The sequence below is a fragment of the Colossoma macropomum genome, unplaced genomic scaffold (genome assembly GCF_904425465.1).
Source record: "Colossoma macropomum unplaced genomic scaffold, Colossoma_macropomum, whole genome shotgun sequence".
NCBI classification, from domain to species: domain Eukaryota; kingdom Metazoa; phylum Chordata; class Actinopteri; order Characiformes; family Serrasalmidae; genus Colossoma; species Colossoma macropomum.
This window is the reverse complement of record NW_023494789.1, coordinates 24,493,133-24,512,879: the sequence shown is the minus strand read 5'-3', so window position 1 is coordinate 24,512,879 and position 19,747 is coordinate 24,493,133. Positions and strand designations below refer to the sequence as shown.

General features: G+C 39.4%; 1 pseudogene; it reads left to right on the top strand.

The window, feature by feature from the left end:
- LOC118807618 overlaps nt 1-19,747 on the top strand; it is an 85,901-nt pseudogene that overhangs the window by 11,304 nt on the left and 54,850 nt on the right.

Here is a 19,747-nt window from a genome sequence, read left to right as displayed (position 1 = left end):
GTGTGTGTAGATCTGTGTGGAGAAATGTCCAGAGCGGTCGCTGAGTCTGTCGAATGCTAAACACAAAAATGACATGCAGTACTACTCACAGTTCTGTCAGGAGGGAGTGAACACTGCACTGGTGAGTTAAACACACACACACTCACTCTCTCTCTCACACACACACACACACAAAATGTTACTCAGAGAATACCTCTTACATGTCATGTAAGTCATGTTGATTATATTGAGTTCTGTTAAGTTGATTGAGTTGTGTTGCATTGTGTTTATACTGTTGTGTTCATTTGATGGAGTTCTGTTGTTGTATTTAGTTGATTGAGTTGTGTTGATTGAGCTGTGTTGAGTTGCGTTCAGTTGATGTAATTGTCTCTTTTTTGACTTGACTAAGCTGTGTAGTGTTTTGTTAATTGTGTAGAGTTGTTTACGTTGAGTTGTATAGATTTGATTGAGTTGTGTTTAGTTGTTTGATTTGTGTTGGGATGATTGAGTTCTGGTTAGTTTATTGAGATGTGTTGAGTTGTTTAAGTTTTTAGTTTTGTTGAGTTGTGTTGAGTTGAGCCGTGTTGAGTTTGTTGTTTGGTGACACTGACGTTGTTATTGTTGTTTGTTTTTATTTACGGCCGGATACTCAACTTGTGAAAGATGAAATGTGTCCGGTGGTGATCATTCGCAGCGAGCCGAGTGAGTTATTCAGCTCTGCATCAGTATCTTTGATCTGACCTTTTCATATGCTGGAATCTGATGGTTTGTGTGTGTGTGTGTAGTTATGCACAGGTGTCTCCCAATCCTGCCGAAGATAGAAAGTGATGCAGTTGTCATTGTTGATAACAGTACCATCAACTTCAGCTCAAATGCCACAAGCAAGTCAGTCTGTGTGTGTGTGTGTGTGTGTGTGCGTGTGTGTGTGTGAATGTCAGTGTTAAACTGTCAGTGAGAAGCTGAATGGTTTTTTTGTTTCTGCAGGAAGTCCGACATCACTGGAAAAGCTCAGCAGGTGGCCATGAGGATCTTTCAGGATTACACAAAGTCCTGGCGCTGGATCCTGCTGTGAGACTCTCAACCATTACACACCAACTAACATCAGCCTCACACACTGCAAAACACTGTATAACACTGTAAAAAACACTCCATAAGACTGCATAACTCTGCATACCACTAAACACTGTACTGCAAAGCACTGTATGACAGTATAACACTGTATGTCTGTCTCTCTGTCTGTCTGTCTCTATCTCTCTCTCTCTCTCTCTCAGTGGATTAATAATTGCCATGGTGCTCAGCATGGTCTTCATTGTTCTTCTGCGTTTTCTGGCTGGGGTCATACTCTGGACGATAATCATCTTGGTCATCCTCGTTATTGGTTACGGTGAGGACGTTTCCTCTGCTGTAGGTCAGGCTGTGTTCCCCAGTAAGAAAACTTTGATTTCCTTTAAATGAAACAGTCGTGTCTACCAGTAAAATCAAACTGAAAATGAAGCAACATTCAGTGGGGTATGATGATAGTGCTGGTGCACAAAATCACCCCCCCTCTCATCTGTCTCTCTGTCGCTCTCTCTCAGGTACCTTCTACTGTTATATGAAGTACGTAGCTCTGAAAGGCTGAGCTGGATCAGATGTTACCTTAAAGGATTTGGGGCTGCAGACAGATTTCTCCATCTACCTGCAGATCCAGCAGACCTGGATGGCCTTCAGTGAGTTTGTTATTATTATTATTCTAAATATTAGTTTTACTATTATTAATATTATTATCACATATGGTGGTTAGCTCATCTTTCAGTCTGTGTGTGTTTCTCTCTCAGCAATTATCCTAGGTATCGTGGAGCTGGTGATCCTTCTCATCCTCATCTTCCTCAGGAACAGAATCGTCATCGCCATCGCTCTCATTAAAGAGGCCAGCAAGTGAGCACAACCCCCACCCCCCCGTCCCCCCACGCACACATGCTGCTCCAGGTAGACTAAAACTGTTACTTGCTCTGCTTACCTGCCCACGCTAGTCAGGTCTGAAACATTTCTTATGTCTGTTTTGAGCCACAGTCACAATCCTAGACTTTGTAGTTTGCATTGCCTTTTAAAACGGGCGTGATCGAGGCTGGACCAGCAGATTATGTGCAGTTATAAAGCAGGTAAGCTATAAACAGTGACTACACAAAAGTTAACAAAACTTTATCAAATAATTATATACACACAAGAGCAAAATTCTGTACACTTATCTGCAGTAATAAAGTGTAGTTTATAAGTTCAGACCATGCCTTCAACATGGTGGTGGTAGTATCTGGGCAGCTTCTGCCGGTAGCTAAAAAGCCAGACCCCCCTCATAGCTGTAGCAGGAATGATGTAGGACTGAGGAACAGGAAGGAGATGGGGTGGTGGGCGAGATTGCAAACACTTTGTCACAGGAACAAAAGGGGAGGATGTGAATTTATAGGGTGTTATACTGGAAGAAGAAGGGATTTCAGCCATGTTCTTCCCCATCTGATGTGGTTGGCTACAGAGGACTGTGTACAGCCGTGGTTAGCCAATAAGCTAACATTAGAGATTAGAGGCTACTATTGTAAGATTAAAGCATAAAATCAACGATAATAATACAGTCTAGAGGCAGACTGTGTATCATACTGTCTCTCTTTTTGTGACTATTTATAGGGAGTGGTGATGAACTGCCTAAAGGTTTTTGATTAAATGCTGTTAAAATTAGCATTTCCTCTGTTTTGGATGTTCAATGCTGCTATATGAAGCCCCAAGGACGCAAATTTGCATGTCAAAGTTCATTGACTTTGGCTTTCAAAAATCTGCTGGCGAAAATGTGAGATTCCATGTTTTGTTTATTTTCTAATTGAAAATAAGTTCATCCTTAACATCCTCTACAGAGAGCACCTTTACATATGACATTTTTCTGCAAAATGTAGAGCAAATTGATTTGCTGAATTTAACAAATTAAAAAATTAAAATAAATTAATTCAGCATTAATATAATTATGAATTAATTGTTGTCGTAACAGTTTTGTTATAGTTGTGTTATTGTAGTTTTCACCCCATCTATTTTTTAGGGCTCTGACTGATATGATGTCATCACTGTTCTACCCTCTGCTGACCTTTGCCCTCTTGTCTCTGGCGATCGCATACTGGGCCGTCACCTCTGCGTATCCATCTCAGAGTTACACACACACTTATAGCACAACTGACTCACCTCACAGACACAACACCATCACTCTCAGGCACTTTCACCAACCAACAGACAGGCTGACAGACTGTCAGACAGACAGAAAGATACACAGACAAATGGATAGACAGACAGAGACAAATGGATAGATGGACAGACAGACAGATAGATGTATAAACAGACAGAAACAGATAGAAAGACAGACATAGTACTTATAAAAGCTGGGTACAAAGTTAAAATTTATATTACAAAATAATCAAATGATTCAAAGTAATCAAATGTAAATATAAAGTGTATCCAGCTGATCCTTAACCGCCTCCTGCAGCTTCCTGTCCACCTCCAATCAGCCGATCTATAAAGTTTCCAACACCACAGAGTGTAAATACTCCGGACAGACCTGCGACCCTCAGGTCAGTCTCCAGAAACACCCTTTACTAATATGATTAAGAATTGATAATAATAAAATGATTATAATTAATTTCTACAATACACATGTACACTACATTCTTCTTTCATTGTAGTTTTTTCTCTTGTAAAGTTTTTTTTTAATATATACCATAATTAATATCTACTTGATCATTTTCCAAAGCTCTTACAAATTAACAGACTGTTTTTGCTGCAGCTGTAGGCTGAATGGGCGGAGCCAAACTGCTGTAGGCTAAATGGGTGGAGCTTAAACTGCTGTAGGCTGAATGGGTGGAGCTTAAACTGTTATAGGCTGAATGGGCTAGGCTAAACTGCTGTAGGCTGAATAGGTGCAGGCTAAACTGTTATAGGCTAAATGGGTGGAGCTAAACTGCTGTAGGCTGAAAAGGCAGAGCTAAACTGCTGTAGGCTGAAAAGGCAGAGCTAAACTGCTGTAGGCTGAATAGGTGGAGATAAACTGCTGTAGGCTGAATGGGCGGAGCTAAACTGTTATAGGCTGAATGGGCTAGGCTACACTGCTGCAGGCTGAATGAGTGGAGCTAAACTGCTGTAGGCTAAATGGGCGGAACTAAACTGCTGTAGGCTGAATGGGTGGAGCTAAAATGCTATAGGCTGAATGGGTGGAGCTAAACTGCTGTAGGCTGAATAGGCAGTCATATATAAATGAGTGGTGGTGATGTGATTTATGCAGATTTTCTTTTTTTTGGATTTTCTTCACAGAACTTCAACAGCTCCAACATCTCCGCACAGTGTCTGGATGCGGAATGTCTGTTTGCGTTCTACGGCGGAGAGACGTTCCTCCATAAGTATCTGATCGTGTTCCAGTTCTATAACCTGTTCATGTTCTTCTGGTGTGTGAACTTTGTGACGGCGCTGGGTCAGATGACCCTGGCCGGGGCCTTCACCTCCTACTACTGGGCCTTCAACAAACCAGATGATATCCCACCGTTCCCCATCTTCTCCTCACTCGGACGGGCCCTCAGGTGCGTTCACTATTCCTACTGCCCATCTGTTTCATAGCATCACAAAACTTGGTCCAATAGTTTGCTAACAATTCAAATTTACAGTCTTAACCCTGAATCTAGCAGAGCTGGCGAGCAGAAAGCAAGCTACACTAACATATTTGAGGTGAGTGTGTTCAGAAGACCTGTCAAAGCAAATCAGTTGACCAATAGAGTGCAGGTAAACGCCCTCTTCTAAGACTAGTCCCATGTTAAAAAGTGCCAAAAGTCAGAAGCAAAAGAGCAATTCCAGAAGCAAAAAACATATCAGCAAAATCAGCAAATATAAAAAAGTAAAGCAAAAACTGGCAAAATAAGTAATACGTTTATATCAGAATGAGAGAAAAAAGTAAACATCTTTTTGAAAAGTTAAGCTTGAAGATTAAGCTGGAACTGTCATTATTTGTGCTTGCAGCATATTTTGGACATTTTTATACTTAAATTTTTTGCTGATGCTAACTGCATGCCTGATCATCACACACTCGCTTGTAACGTGTTAGTGAAGTTGGCTTCTTATTCAAATTTTTCGTCCCACCTTAAATGCCGCAGCAGTTACGATCTGGCACCTGTGCTTCATTAAGGTGGAATGGAAAATTATACTAAGAAGCTGGCAAGCAAGAATAAACATGCCTGTGTGGTTTCTGGCATCGTACATAGACTATTAATACATTGCCACAGCTAAAAACAGGAGCACAAAATCATGTGATTAGAGTGTGATTAATGATGTTCTCTCTCTCTCAGGTATCATACAGGCTCCTTGGCCTTCGGTTCTCTGATCCTCTCCATCATTCAGGTGATCAGGGTGATCCTGGAGTATCTTGAGAAGAAACTGAAATGTGAGCTGGAGCTTTTCTGCCTTTTCTGCCTCTCGTTTCTCCTGTTTTTTTCTGTGTCTCCTGTTTTCTGTCTCACCACGAAATAACGTGAGAAAGCCGCTCGTTTAAATGTGCCTTCAGAGGTGCTTCATAACTGCTCAAAGGAGACGCAGGAGGAGACTACACTAACCTGTTAGCTAATGTTAGCATATGTATTTCGTGATTCTCTACGACAAATCAGCAGTCTGCAGCCTTTTTACGTCACCTTTTGATATGGGCTCAGCTCACTTGGAACCTCGACAGAGGTGGTACCAGAGATAGTACCTGGTACCAGGTTTTCGAGTAGAGTCAAATCGAGTCGAGCCAGTACCATATAGTGGAAAAGCGGGTTAAATTCCTGAGATTTCCTGCTGCATTACTTCTGCTGCATCCCAAACTACACACTAGCTCAGTAAATAATGTGTAAAAATGGTTCATATCCCATTAGAAGTGCACTCATTAGTGTAGTAGGTGAAGTACAGAAGTGTGTGGTTTGGGACGCGGCGTTAAATCCGCCAGTGAGACGTGTTCAACAGCTGCTCTGCAAAGCTGCTCGTTAGCTGCTCATTAAACACTTCCAAGACAAAATTTAAGGTGTTTCCTGATTAAAGAAACATTTATTGAGGTAAATTAATGCATTTATTAAGGTCAGCTGATGTTGACGTATTCGCCAGCCATTTGTTCTATGTTTAAGTCACCTCAGTGTAACTGCAGCTCTATTTAAGGTGGAACGGAGAATTCAAATGAAAACCTGGTGAATAAGAAGCTGACTTCAGCTTTATGTATGTGTATTGGTTTATTATTTCAGAGCTTTGACAGCTTTGATAGCCATTTTTCTATTTTTATTGGAATTTATTGGAATTTTCTGGAGATATGCAGGTTACCCAGATCCACCAACAATCAGAATTAGAGAAGATTTTCTCCTCTGCAAATTGCACAACCTGTACACTTGTTGCAATTCCCTCAAAATTACTCAAAGAAGTGCTACCAGTTATCATTAATCCTCTTTTAACTATAGTAAACTCGTCCCTTAGCCTGGGCCATGTACCCAAATCTTTTAAACTAGCAGTTATTAAACCTCTGATCAAGAAACCAAACCTTGACGCTAGCGTATTGTCTAATTACAGGCCTATTTCTAACCTACCATTTATATCTAAGATCTTAGAAAAAGCTGTAGCCCAACAACTTAGTTCATATCTACATAAGAACCACATATATGAAAAATTCCAATCTGGATTCAGGCCACATCACAGCACTGAGACAGCTCTAGTTAAGATAACAAATGATCTTCTTCTTGCCTCTGATCAAGGCTACATATCCCTGTTGGTGCTACTTGACCTCAGCGGAGCTTTCGATACGATAGACCACAATATTCTCCTAGAAAGGTTAGAAAACATGGTTGGAATCACAGAGACAGCCCTATCGTGGTTCAAATCTTACTTAACGGAACGTTATCAGTTTGTAAAGGTAAATGATTCATCTTCCAATTATTCACAAGTAAGATTTGGAATTCCGCAAGGCTCTATTTTAGGACCATTATTATTTACATTATACATGTTACCGTTAGGCACAGTTATAAGTAGCCATGGCATTAACTTTCACTGTTACGCAGACGATACACAATTGTACATATCAGCCAAGCCTGATGACAAATCCAGGTTAAAGAAAATAGAGGACTGTGTAAAAGATGTGAAAGGTTGGATGTTGCGTAACTTCCTCCTTATAAACAGTAACAAAACAGAGGTTCTCCTTCTGTGTCCAAAAGTGGCAAGAAATAAATTATCAGATTTAATTTTTACATCTTCGCAATATCGCCAGAATAAGAAATGCCTTATTAGTACATTAGTGCATGCCTTTATTACTTCAAGGCTAGACTATTGTAACGCACTACTATCAGGATGCACCAGCAGGAATTTAAGTAAACTTCAACTAGTTCAAAATGCTGCAGCCAGGGTTCTCACTAAAACTAGAAAATTTGATCATATCAGTCCAGTTCTATCATCACTTCATTGGCTGCCTGTTAAATTCCGTATTGATTACAAAATTGTTTTATTGACGTATAAAGCCCTACACGGGCTCGCTCCTGAGTACCTACAAGACCTTATTTCCCATTACGAGCCACCACGATTACTCAGATCACAAAGTGCTGGCTTTTTAATAGTTCCCAGAATTCAGAAGGTTTCATCTGGGGGAAGAGCCTTTTCTTATAAAGTCCCCAAACTCTGGAATGATCTTCCAGAAAATGTTCGGGAGTCAGACTCAGTCGCAATCTTCAAAACTAGGCTGAAAACTCACTTGTTTAGTTTAGTTTTTGGTAGTTAATGTTTCCCTTTAGATAAAGGCAGCAGATCCAGGGGTCCATGGACGCAGGGAATTATAGTAAACTGAGACGCTGGTGCTGTCGTCCCGCCGCTCGCATGCGATCACTCAGGTTTGTGGACGGTGGAGTGGAGGGATGCCAAATTGTTTCAGGGTGCTCCCGTGTCTGTGTGTCCTTTTGGTTCTCTCCTTTTAGTTAAGCTGTTATAGTCAGATCTGCCGGAGTCATTAGCCACACTCTGGAAATGTTTTACATATTATTATACATACACCCATACAGAACAAAACTAACTCCATCTCCCTACCTTTTTTCAAGTAAACGACTGCCCACCTGTCCGGCCGGACACTGATGGATGATTGTCTGTCGAGCTCCCCTTCTACCTGCTTCAGACCAGTTGCCCACGCCCCAGTCACCGCCACTTGCTCAGCTACCGCCACCTGCCTTGGACTAGCTGCCCACCCAACACTGAAGTTTTCATGGACTCCTAACTATTACTACTATTACTACTACTACTATTACTATTAGTAGTATAATAATTTTGTAGGGGGCGGCATGGTGGCGCAGTGGGTAGCGCTGTTGCCTCACACCGAGAATGGCCTGGGTTCGATTCCCGGCCGGGCGACCAGGGTCGTTTCTGTGTGGAGTTTGCCTGTTCTCCCGGTGTCTGCGTGGGTTTCCTCCAGGTACTCCGGTTTCCTCCCACAGTCCAAAAACATGCAGTCAGGCCAATTGGACGTGCTAAATTGCCCCTAGGTGTGAATGAGTGTGTGAATGTGTATGTCTGTCTGTCTGCCCTGCGATGGACTGGCAACCTGTCCAGGGTGTATCCTGCCTTCTGCCCAATGACAGCTGGGATAGGCTCCAGCACCAGCGGTTTAGATGTATGTATATGTATAATTTTGTAGGTAGTTTGACCAGAGGAGGATGGGTCCCCCCTTGTGAGCCTTGGTTCCTCCCAAGGTTTCTTCCTCTGAGGGAGTTTTTCCTTGCCACTGTTGCCACTGACTTGCTCACCTGGAGGATTTACATTTCATGTTAAAACTTTGTCCTTAATGGATTTCTGTGAAGCTGCTTTGTAACAACATCAGTTGTAAAAAGCCCTGTACAAATAAATTTGACTTGACTTGACTCAGATAGCGAGCGTACATTGGTCCACTGATAAGGACCCCCGCTGACTGTTTGCCACTGCTGGTCCATCCTCGGACCACCCAGTCTGTTGTCCTGCATATAAGGCCTAACTAGTTTTTAATCTCCTTAAACAGATTTTAAATGCACATAGTTGTTCATTTTAGAAAATAAACTAAGACAAATATTTACAAAAAACTGAGAGAAAAAAATGAATGACTAGGCCTAACACAAAATAATTTAGCTGAAAATGTTGTGGCTGACACTGTGCTAGATTGGCTACAGCTGTATAAGTGGCTTTATTCATAATATTTATGTTAGAATGATGTGTGAGTGCAAATATGCAGGGAAAGTGGCATTTTGTCTGACATTCCAGAAGCAGCAACCAGAAAACGCTGAGCAAAACACCAGTGGACCACAGGCTTTGCCATCAGCAGGCCAATAGTGGCCCACCATCCTCGTGTTATCTGGGTCTTGCTAATCTTCTTCTCGTAGTGTTTTCTGGAGACTGTCTAAAACATCCTCATATCTTTTCATGTTTTCATGGTCATTCTTGTATGTTTTGTTGGTGTTTATCCACCTGCAGGGCTGGTTCTGCAGTAACAGTGATGAGATGAGCTCCATTAGAGAACACAGTTACAGCTCACCTACCAACATGGAGACGTGCTCTTCTTAATGACGTAATACAATGACCTCGTGATCGCTCTCTCTCTCTCTCTCTCTCTCTCTCTCTCTCTCTCTCTCTCTCTCTCTCTCTCTCTCTCTCTCAGTTGCTAACAACAAAGCTGCTAGGTTCATCCTGAGGTGCCTGAAGTGCTGCTTCTGGTGTTTGGAGAAATGCATCAAGTTCCTCAACAGAAACGCCTACATCATGGTACGACCGCTGTACTGAAATTTAATGTTAGCATCTTATGCAGTTCCTGTGTTTTTCCCTCTATCAGCGCAAATGTAATTAAATTTTACTTTTACTTGAGTTCCTTTCTAATAAATTATGCAACATGGCTAATTTTTATTTTTAATTACAAATGGTGAGTAAAGTGCCCTGATTTCCTCAACGTCCAAACTGAGGAAACACTTAGCTCACCAACTAAGCTAATCTTAGCCAACTAGCTGCTGTGTTACTTAATTCTTCTCATTTTGACCTTTTAGAATAACAAACACAGCTCTATTAATCCTAAACTGCTTCTACTGTTTTACTTTGAGTGTCTGTTAGCTGGCTAATTTAGCTAATGTCAGATAACATTCAAGCTAAGCTAATGTGTTAGCTTACAATAAACTCAGCATATCTTAACTTATTGGAGCTTCTTTGTGTGAGGAAAACATGTTGAAGAAACTCAAAGTAAGTACTTTTTTACTCCTACACTTCTCTAAAGCTTAGTCATTCTTTTTTTATTAATACTTTTACTTTAAGCAAATTTATCACAAGCAACAGCCTAATGTTACTATGCTTTATCAGTACTCTTTACACACTACTTAGAAAGCTGTACAGTTTATTTGGATGTAATTAAATGATGCTTTTATTTTTATTGTTACAGAGTAAAAGTAAGTGTGCTTCACAACTCAGCTTCAAAACTGAGGAAACAGCTAATATTAGCGAAATATCTACTGTGTTCTTTTACTCGTTTCTTTTAATTTTGACTTTTTAGATTAACAAGCACAACAACTCTTTATTAAACCTAAATCTGTTGTTTGCATGTTTTCGTGCTTGTTAGCTAGCAAATGTTCTAATGGGTTAGCTTATTATCACTGAAATCTTAACGTGTTGGAGCTTCTTTTTGTGAAGAAAATGTTCCTTAAAGAAGCTCAGAGTGATTCTTAGAGTAGTTTTTACTCTTATCCTCTTTTTCTCTTAAATCTGTTTATTCTTTTAGTCTTTTATTTATATTTGTATTGGAGTGAATGTATCACTACAGTGGTGGTGCACTAATCTTAGTAAAGTAGGATTTTTACAGTTACAGGTTTTACACAAAGTTGATTTCAGTATTGATGACTCTGCATCTCAGAATTAAAGGTTAATAATGATTTTTCTCTCATTCTCTCTCCCAGATCGCCATTTATGGTAAAAACTTCTGCACGTCTGCTAAGGACGCTTTCTTCCTCCTGATGAGGAATATTGTCCGGTGAGAGAATCGACACATCACACGGTGCTGTTACTCAGCTGGGATTAGACAGAGGTAGTCGATTATAGACTATCTATATAATCAGCAGGAGTGGAAAATACTCCAGTGATTGTACTTTATTATTGTACTTAAGCATTAAAGATTCGTATTTGACTCCAGTACTATTGAAATTGATTAGTAGTACATTTACTCAGTAAGAAAAATATAAATATAAATTATTTTCATAAAGACATTTATTCACTTGTTACAAACATCAAAGTCATTTGCATAAAACATCATTAGTACATTTTGGCCTTTTATCTTAAATGAACTTTGTAAAATCTATTTAGGGAATTGTTTTGTGGATCCATAAATGTTTTGTAGCCTAAATATAAAATTCATCACATTAGTTCTTGCAAAAAAATATATTTATTTTTACAAGTTTAAATTTGTCTCAAACATTTTACTTAAGATGAATACTTAAGGAGGTTTTTTTTCAAGTCGCCACATTCTCTTACCAGTTGAGTTCCGACACTTTTACTGAGATTTTGACACACAATCTATCGACTTTTTCTCTACTTTTAATGTATTTAGGGTTTTGTTTATACGTATCAGTAACTAAATCGTTCATAAAGATATTTTTTCATAATAATTTCATGTTTTGTGTTTTAGAGTATTTGTGCTGGACAAAGTGACAGACTTCCTGTTGTTTCTGGGAAAGCTGCTGATAGTGGGGATTGTGGGTAAGTGCCGAGAGGAGCTGAATAAAATATACTAATAAAACTGAGAGCCGTTCCACACAAACTAAACCAAACCTCACCGAAAAGCAGGAATCTGCACCTGTAGCGCAACTCAGAGGAACTTATTCAGTTAAACTGAGTCCATCTCAGTAGAGCTGTTGTAGACGGATCTTCGGTTTGTTCATTTTCATCAGACTGTAGCAGTAAATTAAAGCGACACTCAGGTTTACAGTTTACCTTCCTCTTACACCCAAAGTACACTTCTGTGCAAAAATAAAAAAGGGCCAAAATACACTGTAAAAAATTGTCTTGTCAGATCTACTTAAAAAAATGACTTCATGTGGTAACAAGCAATTGAACTGGTTTGATTCAAAACTACATTGATTGAAAGAATTATTTAGGTTGTATAAAGTATTTATTTAGGTTGAATAAAACAAGTTGATTTACTTGTTACCACATTAAGTCATTTTTTTAATTAGATCTGAAGAGACACTTTTTACAGTGTGTGATTCACTGTTATCTATAAACATGGACTAAAGTACAGACTAAGCAGTACTTTATATTTGTGGTTCGGTTCCCAAAGCAGAAAATTAATATATATTTAATAATAGCAATAATGTCGCATTGGCATCAAGTAAGACCGTGATTTAGTGAGGCCATGATTTTCCCACGAGAAGTGCTCTTTTATTAAACACCAGCAGAAAAGGCAAATACATACTCACAAACTCGCAGGGGAGCTCAGCCACAGACAACATTAAACAACACAGTGCATCTTCCATGATCCTTTGCGCATGGCTGCTCGTGTGGCCACACCTCCCCAGCTTGTCAGAGCCAGCTTCAGGTGGTAGCGGGTCGCTACAACAGTAATAATAATCATAATGATGATAATAATAATACTACATGAAACATATATAGTGCATTTCAAGAACCCAAAGACACTTATAACTGTAATAAAACACAGAACACCAGAAGACAAACAGGAAAACAAAGAAGAACACAGTGTAACGTACTGAGAGAGGCAATTAGCTCGGTGGTAAGTAAGTGAATCAGACTGCTGGACATGTGGAAGAAGAGAGTTCCAGAGATGAGGAGCAAATCTAGAAAATGCTTGGTCGCCAAAACTATAAAGGTTGGATGTGGGAAACGTTGACGTTGACGTTGATGAAGACAAGCAGAGAGTACAGTTGGGTTTATAATGAAGGAGAAGATCAGAAGGTTAGGAAGAGTGATGTTGTTAAGAACATTAAAGTGAAGGCGGTACATTACAGGAAGCCAGTGGAGATCATAGAGAACAGCCTGAGTGAGTATGAGTGAGAAGATGAGCAGCAGAGTTCTGGACCATCTGAAATTTGTGAAGGGGGAAGAACTGATGCCTGCAAGGAGAGAGTTACGATTGTCTGAACGACTAGATAAAAGCACATAAGAGAGATACAGCAGCAGAAAGAGAGAAGAATGGTCACATTTTGGAGATCAAAAAACAAACTTTAATAAAAGAGCTGACATGGGCATTGAATGAGAGAGTCGGGTCGAAGATGACACCCAGATTTCTGACCTGAGGGGACGGGGAGACTGCTATATCAAGATATATAAAGATAGTCCTGTCATGCCTTGTCCTTGTCTTTCTCTTTTTTAGCCTTGGTTTCCTTGTTTTCCTCTGTTATGTGCTTTTGTTTATGTCTGACGTGTGTCTTTGTTTTCTAGTTTATGTGCTTTTGTGTTGTTTTGTTAGCTCCTCCCCTGTTCTGCCATGTGTTCAGCCCACACCTGTTACTTGTTCTTGGCTCCACCCATCATTGTTCTCAGCTGTCTCTAGTCTTGAGTGTTTGTATATATATACACCCCTTGTTTCAGTCTTGTCTTTGCTTGGTATTTGTAGCTTTGTTGTTATGTTGTTGCTTTGGTTCTGTTTCTTTTCTTGTTTATTTTACTCGTGTTCTTGTTTTTCCTGCTTATTGCTCCTGTTCCTGCCAAGTATTACTAAGCCACAGAATGAAAAAACCCTCGTTCTAATTATAATCTTTGATACTCATGCTGCTCGCATGAACCATTGAGTATATTGATGAAGTAAGAACCTGTTTATTGTTTGAACTGAGGGGCTGGCAACTTACGTTCTTAATTAGAACTAGGCTGGTTAGCTAGCTAACAGCCTAAAAAATAGCAAACATGCTAAACGACTCCATTATTAATATCACAGGCTTCAATTAAAGTACTTAAGAAAATATTTATGTACTAACTTGCTGTGGCCATTTGGTGACTAAAAGTGCTTATGAAATGTCGGTTTTTGCATTAAACAGTGCCGTGTTATCAGATGTTCATTGATATGTGAGAAAAAGTTAAACAATTCATGAAACGGCCACAGTATACAGCGATGGGCGACCGAACATTTTCCTCATTCTTCTCATTTAATTCAATTTTTTTATTAATAACTTGGGTAGTTTAGCATATTTTATGTTGGCTGACATGATATAAAAGCAATAAGCCACTTGAGGCCATGCACTACAGTGATTTTATAATGGGGAGGAGTGTTTTAATTCCGCTTCACGTTGTGCCTAAGAACACCCTTCCCTGTGATAAAATCACAGTAATGCACAACCACTTGTGGCTTATTGCTTTATTCTACTTCTGTCTGTTTTTTCAGCTGTGCAGTGTACATTTGTGATGTAGGTGTTGCACGATTAATTGGTATGAAATGATAGTTAATCTGCTGAAGTAGTTGAGAAAAGTGGCTTTAGCTGTTTTTCTCTCTTTCCTGTCAGGAGTCTGCTCTTTCTTCTTCTTCTCAGGGAAGATAAAGGTTGTGGAGGAAGCGGCTCCATCACTAAACTACTACTGGGTTCCCATTGTGGTGAGTTTAGATACTAGCATTAGCAATACTGATTTACTGCAATAATACAGGCTACAGCTGAATTAAAAAACAGCTTTCCATTTTTGTTATTATTATTATTATTATTATTAGTAGTAGTAGTAGCATTCATATCAGATCTATGAAATTATTTAGCATTAGCATTATTGATAACAGAATATAGATTAGAATATTTAGATTAGTTCGCTGGAATTAACGTTAGCATTATTGATACTGCAATATAACAACTGCTGTATGCAGTTCTCTTGGATTATTAGCATTAGCATTAGCATTATTGATATAACGCAGTAATCCATAGTAATCCTTAGTTCCTGCTGTGTTGTTGTGGTATATCAGGATGCTAAATGTTACTGAATCAGCTGTGTTTATGCTGCTGTGAGAAGTATTACCAGGCTGTTTCACTGCAGTGTGTATTTGTTCTAGACGGTGGTGTTTGGCGCCTACATCATCGCCCACGGCTTCTTCAGCGTCTACGGCATGTGTGTGGACACTCTGTTCCTGTGCTTCTGTGAGTGTTAAAGCTCGATATATTCTGGCAGAGAAAATGCAGCACTCAAAACCTTCTGTCAGGAAAACACTGTATGCTAAAAATATCAACCCACTGCAGGCCAAACATTTAGGGCCACCTCACCATCTTTTAAAATTTTACTTTACAGTAAAGTAAGAAATTCCTGTAATAGTTTAGTGATTATAAATCGGTTCTATACTTATGCTTTGGATATGTTATCTTCAACTCTGATGCATTATTTACATAATAACGTTCAAAAATATCGTTTTGTGCCTGCATGACTAACACCACTGACAACAATGGAAAAAAAAATTAATGGTTAATGGAGCTCTTAAGAGAACGTTCTGTTGACTGCTGTGGTTCGCTGCCACTTCTGCTGGTGGCACCAATATAGGTGCAAATATTTAGGCGGGTGAGACTGTTTTCCTCTAAATATACCAGATTAGACTTCAATATAGTAACTTGATGTCAATCAGAAAGGAAAGCATGACCATTTGGTTTCAAAACACTTTGAAAAGCTACATATTGTAGCATTGGCAGAAGAAAAAACACAGGGGTGGCCATGATTCTGCAATAACAAGTTGGCAGCAGTATCCCTTCTTGAATGGTAACATGCATGGCAAAACATACAACCAGCACAAACAATCGCTGTTTACATCAGATGTTATCAATGATGAGACTGGCCACTGGTTGAAATATGAATGGGAACGCTTGTAACGCTCAACTTTTCCTACTGCACTTGCATTTCACTGGCCTATTCAGCAGAACAAACAAAACCAGCGCACTAGAGGGGGGAGGTCACCTCTAGCCACCGCCTTTAGCCCCCCCCCCCGCACACAAAACCCACAACCCCAACACTAAATAACACAAACAATATGGACACATAAACTAACAGACTATGACATTAAACAACACAAACAAGTCCCTTTGTTGGAGGGCACGCACTACCATGAGCCTTTGCATGTGGTTATCTCTCTAGCCACACCTCCAGAGTCTCAGGTGCCAGCACCAGCCAGCAGCAGATCACTGCAATATGATATAACCAATAGAACACTGGAAGTGAAAATGATCAGTGTATCATCCCAGCTGTAATTTTATCCAATATAACATGCCTCCTGCGCTGTTCTACTGCCTTTTTAACTGGTTTTATCCACTTTACTCTGCTCTTTTCACTTGTGAGCTCTTTTCTCCTGGCTTTGAGTGTAATCCTTTTCTCTTTCTCTCTTTCTCTCCATCATCTCACTCTTCCCACACTGCTGCCTCTCTGCCACCTCCCCGCTCTCATTATAAACCACTAACCCCAAAACCACGGCTGCCCGAACTCACCGGGCCGAAGGACTTGGAGAGGAATGGCGGCTTACTCAAATGGCCACCAGGGAAGTGGAGGAGGTGATAGTAAACTGTTACCAAGCAACCGACCATACGCACACAGCTGAAACATAAACACGTAATAACAATAATGTTAAAAAAGTTACAGCTGCCGTTGCTCATGGAAAAAAGGTCAAACAAAACTAAAGTGTAATAAACTGAATTGAGAATACTATGAGAGCGCCCCCTGCTGTTATTATACGTCGTTGCTTCCCAGTTTCAATCTCTATTTCCCGAACGCTTTAGCCGAGCGCGCTAACATTATTCCTCCTAATAAACAGACACACATTCAGCTCTACCTCCTCATTATTCACCACCTTCACTGTAATATTTTATCATCAACATTAACACACAAAGGTAATAAGAAGGACGGTGTAGATCGAGTCTGCAGTGTCTGAGATTTTTAAAATGCAGAGTTAGAAAAGAAAAACATCTCAAAAGTGAAAGCAGCGTTGTACAGTATAAATAAATGTAGCGTCATTATGCTAGTAGTGAACTACTAGCTGTCTAAAAACAATAGAAACGATGCTTAAACAGAAGTCAAAACGCTGTTGGGGTTTGTCCTAAAATATTTAGGTATTTAGCTCTAATCGTAGTGAGAGTGAGTTAGAGGTTTACAATGTTACTGTTCACTGCTGAGCTGATTTTAGTTCTGATTTAATGGTTGTTCCCTCAGTGGAGGATCTGGAGCGCAAAGATGGATCTGTAGAGAGGCCGTACTTCATGTCCAAGAGCCTCCAGAAGATACTTAATAAAAAAAACAAGGTTATGAGCGAATAAACCTCCAGAGAGAAGAGACAAAGGAGAAGAACGGGAGGAGAAAGTGGGAGAACCCAGTGATCAGAGATGGTTTTATTTGTATTAACAGTGTGGACTCCAGTCAGATCACTTTACTGTTCATTCTGACCAGTCGGTTCAAACAGTGCAGAGTGTAATATTGTGAGTTTTGAGCTGTTTCACTGTTACTGAGTGTTACATTTACATTTTAGAGGTTAAATTCTTTAATATTCATCTGTTCTGACTGTATATTTACAGTTTGTTACTGTTTGTTACTTTTTTCCCCACATTGTTGTTTTAATGTATACTGTCCTGTCTGAGTTTTTTTTGCTGATTTTGCTGATATATTTTTGCATCAGAAATCTTTCTTTTGCTTTTGACTTTTGGCACTTTTTAACAGGGGGCGGGTCTTAGAAAAGTGCGCTCACCTGCACTTTCTATTGGTCAACTGATTTGAGTGACAGGTCTTCTGAACATATAGGTGGGCTGCACCAACAAGTATAAAGCTGAAACTCTGATTAAATCAAGATTTATCTATTAATTCTGTAGCACCAAACGTTAAACCTAGTTTCAAAATAATAAGGATTACATTTAAACCATAATTTTAATTCTGGATTACTTTTACAGTAAATCTAGATTAAATTTAATTTTGTTGCACCGTTATTTTAAACCAGGGGTGTCCAATCTTGTCCACAAAGGGCCGGTGTGGCTGCAGGTTTTCACTCCAAACAGCCTGAAGCTCATCTGATTCTACTTTAATCAGATGGTCTTTGTCTTCATACGTTTCAATAGTGACCTCCTGCTTTGTTGGAGTGAAAACCTGCAGCCACACCGGCCCTCTGCGGATAAGATTGGACACCCCTGATTTAAATTTCATTCAGGGATTAAATTTAAAAACTTCTTATTTTGGTGGTTTAAATTTACAACTGTGTTAAAAATTGAGTGTTCTCCACAGAACAGAAAATCTCTCTGAGTAAAACTATATTAATATAAAGCAAAAAAACTTACAAGGACTTTGTTGTAACTCACTGATGGTCCCAAAAGGGGGCGCTATTAGCACTCTTGTAGCTTTTGTGTGACTCACTAAAATAGAAGGACATAAACACAGCAGCGGATCTAAATAATGCATGTTTTACAGTTTTAAACTACGTGTAAATGAAGTAAACAGCTGAAGACTGAATAAACTCAAGATACGAACGCGGCCTTGTTAAACTAGCTAATCCAGGATGGGCAGCTTGGCAGATGGCTAGCTAGCATTAGCTAGTAGGCTAAAAGTTTACTTTAACAATATTCTGTGTAAGAATTAAATAATAATAGAGTTTTTACTGTGGCTTACAGAATAACATACAGAGCGTCTGTATTTAAAATATTTTGATTAAAATTACAGACAGGTTTAGTGTATATTGTCAGCAGTCTTCTCAGTGCTGAATAAACAGCGCACCCTGCTGACGCAGAGCCTCCGGGTCTGATAACGTATTGTTTAAACGTCTGAATCGGCTCTTTGCCTGTGAGAGCTGTTTCTGATGTAGCTCTGAGCTAGTTTACTCTCAAAAATGGAAAAAAAGTACCTTCTAATCACAGACAGTGTGGACAGTAATGTTATCGTCAATCAAAATGAAGGCTGCTTAAGGCGCAGATTAAGGCTTTGAGCACAGATTTGTTTATCCATGTTTAAAATTAAGTGGTGCAACACAATTTAAAACAAATCCTAGGTTAACAAACCCTTCATTAGGTCTAAACTCTGTTTAACTTATTTCTTGTTGGTGCAGCCCACCCGTGGCTGCTCAACATTAACTGCCCCCAGCATAACACGTCCTACTGAGTGGTGCTATGAGTGCAGCGCTGTACTGGCATATCTGATGTTATGAACAATGTTTGTGATTTTCCTTATGAGTTCTTAATGTAATACACATTTATAGGTCCTGTGTCAACCTGTATGAAAGAATATAACTGTTGTTTTGGGTATTGATGAACATAAAAAATGTTTATGAAAGAACAAAACTACCACCTTTTGGGTATGCAGAGATTTTTTTAGGAGGTTGAGTCTAGTTAGGATGTTTGTGTAATACTGTTTTCTTATGTGGAGTTAATGATAAGATTATGAAGTTAGCAACTGTTATTCTGTAAAGGCTACTGTCCTAGATTTCACATTGTTTGTAAATTCTTGTTGACTCAATTATAAAATGTCATTTTAGAGTTGAATTTTTTTGTCTTTCATTTGTGTATTAAAATAGCATTATGCAAAATGTTAGCTAAAAATAGCTGACTATCAGTAGTCATCAATGCCCTGAGTTTGCTATTCACTAAATGTTTAGCTAATGGGAGCTATCCAAATCACAGAAACCTTTATAGCTTACTGATGTGGCCTAGGAATTTTACCCAGCTTACTTGGTTCAGTTGTCTGTTGAGTCTGTGTATTCTTTTCTTTATCTGACAATATCAGGATCATGGTGGCACTGCTAGTGTCGCTGAGCTAAATAAACTGTTTATCTGGCCAGTTAGTTAGAAAATGA